The sequence below is a fragment of the Ciconia boyciana genome, chromosome 10 (genome assembly GCF_034638445.1).
Source record: "Ciconia boyciana chromosome 10, ASM3463844v1, whole genome shotgun sequence".
Classification (NCBI taxonomy): domain Eukaryota; kingdom Metazoa; phylum Chordata; class Aves; order Ciconiiformes; family Ciconiidae; genus Ciconia; species Ciconia boyciana.
Genome location: NC_132943.1, coordinates 5,881,111 through 5,895,399, shown reverse-complemented (window position 1 = coordinate 5,895,399; position 14,289 = coordinate 5,881,111).

The window sequence follows — 14,289 nt, the reverse complement described above, 5'->3', positions numbered from 1 at the left end:
GGGATGGTGACACACAACTGAAGATGGTATCGCCTGCTTACTAGAGGCTGCATGCAGATGCTCTGTGCCTTGCAAATATAAAAACCCCACCACTTTGCCACAACTTATGTCCATCTAGAGGCCTGGGCACATGAAAAAATACTGCAATTGCATTCAGCACAAATATGCACGCTTTTTGGCCTAAAAGGGTTGAAGCAGATTTCCTCTTCCTACTTATCCTGAACTTTTTCTGTACTGCAGTTTTTTAGGGAAACTCTTTTCATGATGAAAGGTTAATTGTCTTTTCTGTCATTAGCCCAAATGAAATTAAAAATAAAAGTTCTCGAGATGTTAAGAACTAAACCATCTGTGCTCTTTATGCTTATGGCAACCCATTGTTCTCTCTGCTCGGAAGGGGGATACGGGAGCTGCTGTCTGATCTCTGTAGAGCGTGTAGAAAAAAGGATGGAGATGGATAGAGTGGCTGGTGCCCGCTCAGCGGAAGCAGCAGGGACTGATGGTACTCGATGCAAATCAGAGTGGCCCCCAAGTTGTGATAATCACAGTTCATCTAGGAACGGGCTAAGACAAAAGTAAGAAATATGAAACCTTCTGTCACACTGCACGTCTCTTAAACGCCAAGGCAACAGGCACTACAGAAGAGCTCGCTTAGTTTTCCAAGTATAAAAATGCTCGACACTGAGCAGCTGAGCATCCACAAAGGGAAAGCCAAAGAGCATTTCAAATGCTCTGATAAGTTATGTATAACAGAGCCTTCCACGTTCATTACAGGACACCTTTTCCCATGCATCTGTTTTGCTTATTAGTATAATGAATCCTTAATTTAAAAAAACACAGCACAATCCAAGTACATGGCTTCCTTCGCACTTGCAGTGTTAAAATCACCGTAGCTCGCTTACGTTCAGTATCAAAGCTCTCGCTGTTCTCTGTGAATATATCTCAGAAATCATCCTTTGCATCACACAGCCAGTGATCTTGATGCAGAAGAAACACCGCTTTTGAAGGATGTTTTCATTTGTTTTCATTTTCTGCTCTGTGTGTGAAAGAGCTACTGCTTATAGATGACTTGGCGTACACCAAGTCATGTTTGACTTTCTGTACTGTTGACTTTGAAGCTCCCATTCATACAACAGCCTTACAGGGGGAAAAACATCACTTTGATAAGATTATGCATAGGCAAACTGAAACAAATAAACGAACGTGGCGAATTGTACCTCACAGCCCACGACTCTTTGCCAGAATCAAACTTACGTATACCCTGTTGTTCAGAAAGCTCCGTTAACATTATTCTCTTTATTTATGCCTTCCAGCCCAATTTGGAACCAGAAGGGATGAAATGACTGCATGAGTCTCACTGCACAGTATTGCAGCCTGCGGCTGGATTAGGCTGCAGCACGTGTAGGAGGCAGGTGAGTTAAGATGGCACAGGTGGAGAGGAGTCCAGGACTTGTGAAGGAACTTGAAGTGAGCCATGGAAATGCTTTGAGCTACACTTTGCTGGTCCTTCTTGGTGGGGAAGGTCCTCCTGTCACTGTGAATCTGGATGAGGCTGCTCACTGAGCAAAGGGCTGCCACGACTAGACGCGTGTATATGCACGTGACTTACTTACTTACAAAAACACTTAGGGATTAGCTTCTGAACAACTTAGCCAAATCCCCCAGCAAAATCCACAAAAATAGGAACCGTTGATCTTTCTGATAATTGCAAAATGAAAAATAGATATGTTTTCAGACTGTGCCAGAACCTGCAATCTGCTCAGAGGAAGCATGAAGTCATAGGATGGAAAGTTCTTCTGTTATTGTATCTGCATTGCCCTCTTTCTGTCACAACATTTCCAAACCACTATGAATTTACTAAACTCTAAACTTTTGCTCCTCTATTACCAGCCATAAACAGCTTAGCTTCATTATGCAACTGTAATTTTGCGTAATTTTTTGAGACTTCAACATAATTTTCTTCATGCAGAATAAGAAAAGTTATTGAAAATGACAACATTTTAGTTGGGTTGAATGAGCTTATCTCCGTCGCTCTGCTGGAGTTATAATTTTTGCTGCCTAATGTGGAAACCTACCTGGTTTCTGTTTAAATACAAAAGGAAGGAACATTTACTCTTGGCTTTGTGCACGTATTTTAGGTAAAATAACATGAAGCATTCTAGGAACACTCAGATCTTTTCAAAGTTAATTTGCGTATGAGCTTATCTACTGTTAGTATAAGCAAAAATAACTTTACGTACATCTTCTAGCAACTTTTAAGAAAACCTTTAGGTGTTTCTGGAGAAAAAAACCAATCTCCAATGTTTAAAAAAATATTCTTGTAATAGGTTTCTGTTATTTAAGGGGACACTTAAATTTCAGGTAAGCCTGGGGCCTACCCAGCTTGTTTAAGGGCGATGGTCTGGGTACACAGGGCACGGTGAAAAGCACAAGACCTTCTCGATCCATCTTTTGGCTAGTTCTGCAGGAGCCACAATTCAGTCTGCAGGATGCTTTCAAGGTGTTTCATGAAAGCTCCATGCCACAGGTAGAGACAGCTCCTCTGTCACAGCACAGGGTGCAGATCTGGCCACAAAAATGACCGTGGTCTATATTTTGCCTGAAGCCTTGCCTTGAATCTTGAGCCTGCAGCTATGTCAAGCTTGTTCATAAAGATGAGCATGAGCTGATTAACACGGACACCTCTTCCGATGTCAACGGAGTGATTTTTACGGGTGAAAGCCTGCCACGAGCAATGCTGCACAAGCACCCTCCAAGCCTGCACATCTCCCAAAGTCTTGGCGCAGTGTTATTAAACGCTCGCATTGCAGAAGAGCAATTTGGCAGCAGAGGACATCTGTTCAAAGGGGGATCGGCTTCAGCCAAACGAATCGCCTGTCAAACTGGAAAACTTTCACTGAGCTGTGCTGAGGACACAGCAGCCGATCCCCCAACAACTCGCAGTGGGTCCGTGGTGACCACCTCAGCCTCCCACTGCTGGCACCCCAAAAACACAGCACGTCAATTTAGTAACTAACCCACTCAGTTATGGGGAGCTGACACCTAAGGCAGAAGCAAGGTTTTAATGTAATGTATTGTAACTAGGAATTTCTCCTTTATTTTCCATTGCTAATGACATGTGCAGGAAAATGGAGTTTTGTTTCTTAAAACCTCATTGTTCGTGATACTTTTCCCCATGTCTTTTAATTAGAAGCTATGATTGCTCATTCATTATCGTTTCCACAGCACAGGGCTACAAGTAAATATCAACTCTTTGGAACACACACATGCGCAATATCCTAACACTTCCCGGTGTATAAAGGGAAATGCTGGAAACATGTTTCATAAACAGAATACTCCCCACAGTCTTAATGGTTACCGTTTTATTTTTAACTTGTCCATTAGCAGCTCTTAAAAACTCCTCAGGCTTCATATGCAAAAAACCTGCAAACATGCCTCTACAGACAAAATGTTAAAACATTTTGAGCTGGGAAAAAGTCAGGAAGGCAAAAGAGACGCATTATAATGTGCCATCCTATCCTTTCCAGTTCTGCATATTCGCTTTGTTTGTATAGGTAGGAGAACATACGTTTCGGGGTAAAAGGAAAGAGCAAGAAAGAATAAAAGTAGGCTGTGATGTACAAAGCAAGATAAAACACCTCAGTTTAATGAAGACTGTCAAAAACTTGGAAACTGTCTTACAAAAAGGAGGCAAAAGAAGCCAAACTGTTGCTCTCACAGACTCGCTGTGCTAGGCATGCCTTCCCCGCCCTCCTCTCCCACCACTTTTTAATCTATCAGACTAGATAAGCAATGCTTCCCTGTCTGTAATATATCTTTTACTTTTTCTTCTGAAAAAGACAGACAATATATTTTGAGTAGGTAAAGCCTAGAATTTTAACTCCATTCGTCTGCTCTGGTTTTTGAACTAATATATTTTGTGTGAGTATCAACTATGACCATGCTGGTAAATTGAGACAAATTACTTTAACAGCCAACAGAAGGGCTGGGATATTGAACCTTCTTTTTCCGTATCCTGCACCTCTGCAGAGTGCATCTGAAAATGTGATAAGAGCTAATTTAAGTGTACATAACATGCTAGGTAAGTTGTATTTACATTTTATAAAATTATTTTATTATTACTATTAAATCAAAAGCATTTGTTGTTTATTGTTTTTTAGATTTGATAACATATCATTTGTATGATCTTGTGTTTGTATAAATATAACACAGGCTTTATTTTTAATAGAATAAAAATGTTCTTAATATGGACCCTCTTACTCCCCAAAAAAATGTGAAACATGGACTATATTTGTTTTACCCATTGGAACTATTTGAAGTCATTGTATGAAAATTAAGCATGAACGCTCAGTTTCAAGTCTCAAAATAGCAAGCCAATACTGTAACAGCTGGACCTGGTTTTCCTTAGTCTATCCGTCTGGCAAAAGGCATCAGTCTACCTTCTTCACCTGAACACTGGGAGCTCAGGATTTCAAATACTAAAACATTCCCGAGAATGTAACACTTCTTCACCCCACCATGTGCTGACATGGGTATTCACACTCGCAAAACCTGCACGCGTAGGTGTTAATGACTGCCAGGTACCAAACGAGAGAGATGCCCAGTGTGGTGGTGGTATGCTCTTGCACGGGTCTGAAAAACACCCGCTGTGAGGTGAGGACTAGGAGAAAACGAAGCCTTTGACCTCCTGCAGAACCAGTCACTTCTCCAGCTGCAAGTAGCCCCTTGCTGGTTTTGAGGACCACCAAAGGACACTGCAGAGCAACCGCTACGCCGCCCCTGCTCCTCCTCTCTTGCCCTCGGATGAAGGCTGCTCTTCCTGCAGATCTCCTCAACCACGCCGGGCAGAGATATTTAAATGTCCTCTGCAATTATTTTGACTGCATTATAAAAAATTGCTACATTGCAGGAATGCAAGTTTGGCCTCTCAAGTCCATTATGCTCTGACTGTGGAATAGTTGCCAGCAGTCAGCATTTGCGAGCAATTAATATAAAGCACTGTGAGATTCGAGATACCATTACTCTTCCTTCATTAGTCTTATATACTTGCCTTTGACAAGTCTGTGGTTGGCAAAATCTGACTTTTAAGAGCTCCTACGGTACGCAGTTTTACCTTCTAGTACGTTGAATTTTCCAAAGTGCACACTGAAAAAACAATACATCAATAACAAGGAGCATCCTAGCTATCCTGAAAGGATTACTTAGTGAGCGTGGAGGGGCTCACAGGCTGCATGGCAAAACCTGACGCACACCATTAGGACAGTATGGAATACTATGCTGGCAGGAAATACAAAAATGCCATCTCTCACAGAGATGGATGGTTCTGAAGAGAGTAGATGAAACCTTTAAAGTTAAAAACTCAAATAAAAATGCTCCTACTAGTACTTCCCATATATATTTCCTCTGTATATATTCCTATATATAAAGTAGAGCTTCACAAGTGAACACATACATAAGTCCATCATTAGTGACACGGAAAAATGTCTTTGGGAAGAAAGGGACACACAGCAGGAAAGGGCAGAGAACAAACACTTGTCTGTTATTCATCCCCATCCCAAGTAGTGACCACAGCAGAGAAAAGGGGTGAAAGATGCCAACATATCATGCCATGTTCACCCAAAGCTTGTAATTCTGGCAGTATTATACTTGTTACGATCTTCTTAACCTTCTAGAACCACTATGTCATGATTAATTATTAATGAAAATTGGTTGAAATATGTCCTTCGGGGAGTACAAATACTCTGAAAACTCTATTCCAATCAGCACACTCATACTTTGAAGTACACGATTATTTAAGATAAGAATTTATGGTACAATTTATAGGTCACCTTGCAAATGGACATAATAGATTTTATTAGTTTATTTGAAGGCATTGGTTCCAACAGATAGCGCAAGTGGCACTGTAACAATGGGCAGTCATTATTTCCATGTCAATATTCATCAAGTGTCAAGTCTCACAGAAGGGTGCTGCAGATCCACAAGGAAAACAAATGAATAGTTTAGGAATAGTTTAGGCTAGTTTAGGAATCTGCATTTATTCCTCAGTCTTTTACTTAAAGGAAACTCTTTCTAAAAAGGAAAGCATTAATACTCAAAGATTTGCAAATCAGAAGAATTCAAAATCTTATTTATTTTTTGAACCACCGTATCCAAGTAAAAGGCATCCTTTAAAGTAAAAGGCACTAAGGCTGCAAAGGCTGACCCTGTGCACGGGGATGCAGAATGGAGAATCAGGCAGAGAGAGTGAGGAGTGAGCGAGATGCCGCTTATTTGATTGACAACAGGGGCAACACTGATATGTGACCTTGAAATAATGTCCAGAAAGCTGAAGCTGCTGAAAGAGCAAAGCATAGCCTCTGAATGTTAGAGTGTGTCTCTGGGCTGCTTCCTAACACGGTTATTGACAGATAAGAGCATTTTTACATACAGAATTACTCCCTCCTGTTCTTCCTCAAAGACTTGATGAGAATCTGTGCTACTGCTTAAAACTTATCCACATCCATCCTGCTGCCATCTGCCCCCATAGCCGTTTCTGTCCTGTCTTTTTCTCTGCAATAAGCTTTTGCCTGAAAACATGACTTTTTTTTTTTTTTTTTAAATTAACCCAGAGACGGTCTAGCGGGTGTTTATCATTACCGAGTGACAGTTTATCATAATTCTTCACTTCCTTTTTGAAAGACTCTTAAGTGCTTTACAAATTTCTCAAAGAGGGATCACATCACCAGAATACGGCCCCGACCATGAGCTACTTGGCAGCCTCTTAACTGGCACGGCAACACGGCACACCACTGACAACAACAACAACAACTGTCTGTGCACAGTCCTGACGGCTTTATGCAGGCAGGACAACAGTACGAGTTATTTTTGGCTTTCTCCCGCAAATATGTTTGTATTATTATGTTCTCCTTTGAGGCACAGATAGATTATGATCAAAGACAGTGCCAGGCGATTTCTCCCTTTATACAGCTTTCCATTTCATCACTTATAATAGAGATGTCCATTTGTCCACACTTGAACAGGGTTTTGTTGAATCACACTAAGGCTGATCAAACTTAGTCTGAAGAGAAGTATTATGGATAATAGATCACTGCCTCCTTCCCCATCCCTGAAGAACCTGATGTTTGAGATAGATAAGAGATTCTCCTCATCTCATCTTAATAATACTTAGCACTTTACAAGCTCTGCTTCAAAGCATTGTACAGACATGAATTGTCACAAAGCCCCAGTGAGATAGCAAGGTATTATCTTCATGTAAAAGATTTAAAAAAAAATAACCCAAACCCAGAGAGCTTTAGTGACATCTCATGATGGACAGAATCTCCGGGTTGGAGCTGGAATTAGATCGCAGAGGTTCTTTGCTGACAGTTTAATCCCTAAATATCTTTTTACCCCATCTACCTCCTCTGGATATTAACTATTTATAGAAGTATTGTCTCCTCCTCCCTCTACCCAGATTCCTCATTTTCAATGTTACTAGCACGATAATTACACAAAATTGAACTATTAGCACCAATTTCTATACAAATCTATAAACTGTGAAGCATAGCCTCAGTGCCACATTGTCTGGAAGAGAAAAAGGGCATGATTTAATTGAATATGACTCTCCTTCTTTATCTAATTCATTTCATAACAACCTTGTGGCACTGGTAATATTTCTCCTCTTTAACGGGTGGATAAAGTGCCGATTCCTCTGATCGCAGCCCTCTTGCGCTCTCCTCTTGCAGCAGTAACTTCCTCTGCGATTGAGACTAGCCAGCCGCACCGGAGAAGTCCCCAGGGACCGGCAGCAGACCGGAGGAGCTCCAGGCGCTCAGTCCCACAGCTGGCCCCGTCTCGCAGCATCGTTGGCTGCATCTCGCATCTGGTCCCCTGCCTTGGCCACCAAATTTATTGGCGGTAGGGAAGAGAGCAACAGGATGATACGATTCCACAGCCATCTGGCTGTGGTGCTGATTTTCTTAACTTTGTATATGCTAAATAGTGTCATAAATTTTGAAATAAGACTTTGAGATGGCTCAAGGGATCCTTTATTATGACAGGATGAGTCTGCTATGAACAAACATTACCAGCTATAGCTCACGTATCTCCAAGTGTACCTGCACCCTGCTATTTTAGCTTTAGGTTTTCTAGGTAAGTATCTCTTTTTGTAAACTTTTTTTTTGTTGTGTAACCCCACTCTGTGCACTCAGAGCTACAGCTGCAAAATAAACACATCGGTTTGGGAGCTGTAACCACATCATATACAGAGAGCAGCCTTCTTAGGGAGTTGGAGAACTTGAAAGTAATTTTTGCTTTCCCCACTGATCTGACCCTATTAGTTCAGCAGATGAGAAAGCAAGCGAAATTAATTCCCCTGCACGGTGAGACTCTTGTTTCGGGCCAAGGTCAGTGGGGAGGCTGTGCCGTGAATTCCTCCGACTCATCAGCGCCAGAGCCTGGTCACCGCGGGCTCTGCAGCATCCCCGGAGGTGCGACAGCGATGGGGCACTCCTGGCCACGCGTTTTCAAGCTACCAGGTAGGGGCTGTCAGCTGAACCACCGGCTCAAACATTGCCATCATGGTGGGCAAGAAGCAGAGAAAGAGACGAGAGAGGGAGCGGCACACCAATATTAAAGTAGGGGGTTCTGGGTTTGTTTTCAATTCTGTCACTGACTTTGGCCTTGAAGAATTCACTTCATCTTCTACCATCTCCATCCCCTACCTTGTATGCTGGTGAGCTGTCGGGGTTAGAAACCGTCTCCTAACATTTGCCCGCAACAGTTTTGGTTGGAGCTTCTTGGAGCTACCTTAATGCTAATGAACAACAGTCTCTTCAGAGCTCTGAACTGGAAAGAGAAAGGGAAGATGGAAACAGTGACCCCAGTCCCTCCCAGTGACTACACCAGTCCTGGTTCTGTACTCCACGACGCGCACCTTCCCGGGGAACCACCCAAACCAGCCAGCTCATTTTGCGAGAAGATTCTTTCCCTAGAGCAACAGAAGGCAAAAAAGGAGAGCCTTCCGTTCTTTTTACTACTGATTCAATATCTGTTTTAATCTAAGGAGAAATGACCCAAAATCAGGGGACAAACTTATCTAAAATCACCCTTTGTTTGTGAAGCGCATTCGTACGGCCTTGCTCACCAAGTCCTTCACAGAATTGCCAGTCTCAACTTTCCTAATGAAAACATTTTGTTCTTTCCACCACGCCGCACAGCCCCTAAATTAATTCTCTGCTGTAATTATATTTGTAAATTGTCTGAGTTAGGTTTGCAAACTGAACCTACCAAGAGGGGAGGAAAAAAACACATCTGCAATCTCAGGATTGTTCCATATGGGTTTTTCCTTGTTTCTTTTTTTTCTTTTTTTGGTTTTCATTATCAAATTCAAAGCTACTGTTCATTGCTACAGTACTTCACAATTAATTGCAATTAATTAACCTTTCAGAAAACCTGTAAGTTGCTGTTATAAGCTCTTTTTTTCCTGGTCTGCTTTTCTCCTAAGACTGTTTTGGGGAGATGTGAGGCTGAAGAAGGATTAAAAAATCCCTGATACCAAGACTGAATATGAATTCATTTGAGGCTTCATCTGAATTTCCCACCTTAAGCTGCTGTCCCTCCTCTCTCTGAAAGCATCTTACCCCCACAAAGCACAATCATGAAGAAAAATAAAGGAAATAATTTCTTTTTGTTGATTTCTTTACTTAATCTTTCTGTAACTAACATACGCTATAGGTCTGCAGTATTTCCATAAATGCTGTTTTCTAGAGAATGAGCCTAATCAACAAATACGCACTTGATGGAAACCTGGCTAGGAGCAGAGCTTTGAGGGAATCAGTGCCATTTACACATTACAGAGCCCCTGGGGAGAAATCCTGCTCAACGCAGAGCCCCTCTGAAAGTGGGACATGACGACCTTTCATCGCATCTGTCATGCTGTGTACTAGGCTGCTCTTCAGCAGAATTGCCTATAGATCCTCAAAACCAACTTTTTTCTAAAGATCAACTATTCTGCCCATAGGAAGCCTGATGAGCTCCCCCAGAGCTAACCTGTGTGCCCAAACCCGGGCACACGCTGAGGGAAAACACATCAGGTTTAAGGCAGGCAGAGTCCTTTGCAGCACAGAGAAGGGTGATTAACCCGTAACGGGCGTTCTTCTACAAACCCTAATCACGACTGGCATTAGCTAGCATCATTGCTTACTTCTGCTGGCTACGATATTCCTCTGGGGAAAAAAGTCTCCTGTTCTTTTCTCCAAGGGCTCAAGCCTGCATGTGTGGTCCCCGCCAGTGACCACACACGTCAAAAGGTGCACGGGATTTTCTACAGTACTGGGGGGATGTATACAGTATATCTAGACTCCAATATTCCCAAGCATCCTCTGCATTGGTCTGTCAACAGACTAAGCTTAGGAAAACAATTTCATCAGAACAGGGGACACGGGAAAATGATCAGTTTTCTACGCTACGGTTGCAAGTGGGGACACTTCTCGTTTGTCTTTCTGAAAGAGATCCTGGCTTGCTGCAGAACAATGAGAGCTTAAGGGCTCCCAGACATGTTTTTATGTAAATCAGACTTCATGCATTATTTGAAGACACATTTTGGAATGTAATTTATTAGTGGGTCATTTTTTCCTTAAAGTTGAGATTCTATTTCATGGAAGACTGGCTTTTGTCAAAGCATTTCTATGTATTATCTCAACTTCCACTACTGTTTTACCCCCCTAATATGAACAGAAGGAGATGAAGGCTCATTAACAAGCATAAAGAAATTACATGAAACAATGCTATCAGTTTTAAATTCACCAGTCATTTCACCTAACCTTTTAAATTATGGTAGCCTGCAAAGTATGCTTCAAAACCCAGGGGAAAATAGTTGCTAGGCACTCACAGATGCACAAAGGGAAAGGAATCCTTTACCCATGATCGCTGGCATGAGGACTATCCATCATCACAGCTGTGCCTGTCCACGACATCTCCATGGGGCTTCCCAAAGGTGTGGAAGAGTTAGGACAAGGATCCCAAAGCGGTACCCGAGGAGTCTCCTGAGCCATGCGGGAACCACCCCACATCTCAGCCATGCTCCCTGGCTTGGAGACATCATTGCACAACGTCTGGTACCAGAAATAAACTGCAGGAATAACCTACATGGGAGAGAGAAGTGGGTAAAAGTCCACAGTGCTGAAGCACCAGGGACACATGGAGGGCAACTGAGGGCACATAGTGTTTCCCTCTGTAAGTGAAGGGCACTGGCATAGAGGAAGATAGTCAAAAGGTAGCTTTAATTTTTGTAATAGCTGGCCTGACCTTGTCAAAGTATTTGTAGTGCAGCAACAATTAAAAGCTCTGATTTGGGATTGGGACTGGAGTATGCTAAGTGCTGTACAAACAGTGATCCCAGACAGACAATCTTCACAACAACGATTTCATAACCAAAGCATAAGGTAAGGCAGAGACAACAGATGGGTACAACAAAAGGTTAAAGCTGCACACCACGACAGCGAAATGATGATGATCAGTGCCACAGTCAGCATCTACAGCACGCAAATGCATGGCTGTTATTGAGGATGCTGTAAATACCACACGAGAGGCAAGGTGAGGAAAGGACCTGAGTGTGAAGGTCTAACTGTGGCAGGAGCTCTACAGAGTAGCCCAGAAAAAAGTGGAGAATTGCTTTAAGAAAAATTGAATAAGCCTTGCAGGCAATGATATATAACTAAAGACGTAGGTGGTGGCAAAAGAGACAATGACAGCATACGAATAGTATGAGAACCGCTTAAGGATGAATAGTTGGTATTCGGTGACCCCATTTTCCTCTGCTGTTGGGATGTCTTCTTCCAGACACACCATCCCCTGCTATCTGATGTCTTTTATACATGAGGTTTTCAGTGGAAAATGCACACTTCTTTCAATATTCTGGACAAAGTTGCCACTGATCATAGAAAAGAAAACTTAACTGCTCCAACATATTGGTTGTCCTTCTTTGAGACTCACATAACACCTAACTAAAAATCCATCTAATAGTGGAGCATTTTAGGCCAAAGGAGACTATACTTCCATATAATCAGTGTAACTGTGCTTAGAACTCAGCCTGTCAATATGGTCTTTCAAAAAAGTATTTCCAAAGGCTGCTTTCAGACTGAAGGCTTTGGCACTTAACGCGTATATGCTTTTCTGTAGATTTTTTCCAATCGTAGTTCCACAATGCAGCCTTCAGATGTATAAATCATGTGATCATCTACACTCATCTCTGGGGAACTGATTCCAGCTTGCCTTTTGCAAAGGACTGCAATTATGATCGGGGGGGAGGGTGTGTGGAAATCTACATTTTCCTGTTTTTAAATAAGTAACATAATCTTTACCTATAATAACCATTCTCTTATTTAGCACACACAAAGATGTCACATATACTGCAGAAAACAGAACCACCCATCAAGTGGGTGGAATCAAGTTGGGTAGCCTCTTGGGCTAGTTTGGAAGAAGGTGATTTCCATCTCTTACGTATCTCATGTTCACATACGTGTTCTTACAGGGAACTTCCTAACTGCCTTTACTCAACCAACACCTAATCCCCTGCATGTTTCTCTAATACCCTTCTAATCTGCATTTATAGCAAATGGGATGACATCTAATGTCCTCAAATGTCAAGTTTTCTGCATATCATGGAAAAGCAGGTACGCCTGCACAAGTAACTTCTCTCAAACCCTGGGGAAGAAATCCAACGTGCAGTTTGATGAGAGGTGGGAAAACCGTATTGACATCCATGGATATCTGCAGCCTCTCCAGCAGCACGTCATTAAGAGCACAAGGAATATCTCAAGAGCAAAACTGCTAGGCACAGCAGAGAGGATGGGGGAAGGCACAGAAGTGGCCACTGGTGTCCAAGCCAGGCAGAAGGGGAACACTGATTTGATGTTGAAAATGTCTCTGCTCTCAACAGTGGACGGTTCAGGAGCACAATCGTCTGTGGCCGCTCACTGCTACAATACTGCATTGACATTAATTGAGATGTATTGGTCCAATATGAAATGCTATGGGCTTAGATTTTATTTCTGACAAAGCAACATTTAGCCTTTGAAAAAATAAATACAATTTCACGAGTCTTTTCTATCTGTAAGAGCGTGAATACAAAGGAGCGCTTCACTTACCAAAAACTCTGCCCATTTCTAACAAGGAAAAGGAAGAATCATCCCACTCATTCGGCAGGAGAAAAGGAAGAATCATCCCACTCATTCGGCAGGATGATGCTGTGTCTCTGTACCACCTCTTTACTCAGCCACCCACTATCACCATCCCGTGGGTGACCTTGTGGCTGTCCACAGCCAGGTTCACTCCCACCCTGTGCTCTGACGTCCCTCCCAGCCCCGTGCACAGGGGCAGGCAGTCAATCACGGCTCCCCGCCACCGAGCCCGACCTGGCAGAGAGGAGGTACCAACTCCCTCGTATTATCCCAGAGGTCACTCGTTCGAACCCTCGCCTTAGCCAGAACGGAGCCCCGAGAAGATGCACGGCCAGAGGTTAAAGCACAGGGCTGGAAGTCTGAAGGCATTTATATATAGACCTGCCACGTGTCCTGGGGGAGTGTCATGAATTTTGTAGCTCTGCAATGTACTTCCGCAGAAACTGATAAAATGCCACATGTTTGCTCCAAAAGCCACTTGCCACAATACCCTCAACTTCGGCACAAAGAGCACCAAGGTCCAGGTGAAGAGACCCTGAGTTATCATCTCAACTCTCCTACTGACTGCCTGTAATATTTCTCTGCTCTTTATAATTCTTAATAACGAAGGCCCCAGTCCCTGCCAGGGGACAGATAACTGTAATTTACCAAATGTATAGGTACGGTGATGGAGAGGTTGGGCAGGTCGTGGCAGGCAGACCTGGGAACAGAGTCTGCACTGCTGTTAGACAGACTCTCCTCTTAGCCATTTGGTCTTTCAGGAGCAGACAGAAAATTATAAGATCACTGAATGGCCGTCTGGCTGGCTGGCAGGTCACCTAACGATCACAAAATGAGATCACGGAAGGAGATTTACGAGTCTGGTTTTTTGCATTTCTGATATTATGCACTGTACTTGACAACCGAGATTTTAATACTCATTCACAAATACTTACACAACCCGGACCAACATAAACAATGAGTTTCCCTGCGCTGGGTGAAAATCCCAGAGGACAAAAGAAGGACTACAGTGAATGTTGGCTAACCAGCCAATTAACAAAAAATTGTATTTAAATGAATTTGATGAACGAGGTGAGGTGTCAAGAGGAGCCTAAACGGCAAAATGAGCAACAGGAGGTGAAACTGGAAGTTT